Source organism: Arachis ipaensis, chromosome B05, assembly GCF_000816755.2.
Source record: "Arachis ipaensis cultivar K30076 chromosome B05, Araip1.1, whole genome shotgun sequence".
Taxonomy (NCBI): domain Eukaryota; kingdom Viridiplantae; phylum Streptophyta; class Magnoliopsida; order Fabales; family Fabaceae; genus Arachis; species Arachis ipaensis.
In genome coordinates, this window is record NC_029789.2 from 22,810,262 (window position 1) to 22,811,715 (window position 1,454).

Below are 1,454 nucleotides of genomic sequence, written 5' to 3' on the forward strand. Positions count from 1 at the left end.
AAAAAGCTGAAAATGTACCAATATCACTTTTAATTTTATAATCTTTTTTTAAAATATTTTTGCTGAAAATAATATTCAAATGCTTAACCAAATATATTTTTATATTTTATTTTTATTTTTCTTGAAAACAAAAATAAAAATAACCAAACCAATCAGCTTCTTAATGATCAATCTATTGACTTAGCATGATCTTTAAAAAATTTTCGAATCCCAACTTATATATTCTAATATTATTATAAGTTTACTTTATCATTATGTTAGAAGGAATTAGAGGTGAAGAGAAATATTATTGACACAATTTCTTTAGAATCTATGGTGAATTTCAACACTTTAAAACTTGAAAAAAATATTGATGTAGTATCCACGGTAACAGACAACAAAACAAAGCTGTAGAGTTACCAACGTTGTCTTTGGTGTGAAGAAGATAAACCACATCAAAGTTGTTGTGTGCCACAAGCAGAATTAGGGTTTGTTTGAAAAACTCTAAAAAGCTACTTTCTTTTTTTTTAGTTTTTGACTTATAAAAAGTTATATTAATAGTGTTTAGGCCCAGTTTGGATAACTAACTTAATTAAGCTCCTTTTAATAAAATAACTTAAACAATAAATGACTCTGTTAAAAGTAACTTATAAATAAGTTATTTTGTATTTGGATTTTTAACTCTAAAAGTACTTATTTTAAAGAAATGTAATGAAAAGTAGAAGTATTATGAGAGAAGTCATTTTTTTTAACTTCTCTATAAGCTCCAAAATAACTTCTTAGAAAGTTGCAATTTGGTTTTGAAAATTGCACCCGACATTAATACTACTACTTTTCATAAGTCAAAAGTTAAAAAAAGTTACTTCTAGAGTTTCCCAAACGGGCCCTTAGTACAATTTTTTAGATAAACTTTTAACTTTTTAAAAAGTTATTTAAGAGCTTTTGAAGAAATTAAAAAATGTGACTTCTTCTATTTTCAAAAGCTATTTTATCACTCTTATTTAATACACAACTTTAAAACAAAGACTTCTATAATAACTTTCCAAACACAAAATAACTTATTTAAAAGTTGTTATTAATAAAAGTCCTTATATTTTAAACTCCTTTTTCAAAAGAACTTATTTAAGAAGTTTAGCCAAACTGACCTTACTCTTATGATGTGTTTTATAGCTACAAGATAAAAACTACCAAGACTTTCAAGGTGCCTCTAGAAAATGATAATGGAAGCAGAATTAAAGATTAGCAGATTACGCTATTCATAGTTTCTTCATAAATCGCTAGATCCTATAGTAGTTTAAGCATGGTTCATGTTCTTCAGAAATCACGACACGCGTATGACACATTTTCATTATAATTTTATAGCAAATTACGTACAAACTATAAATTACTATTCTGTAACAGTTTTAGAAAGTTATAATTGTATAAATTAAAAATTAATTTAATTTATTTATGTAAATTGTCCTAATATAAATTAT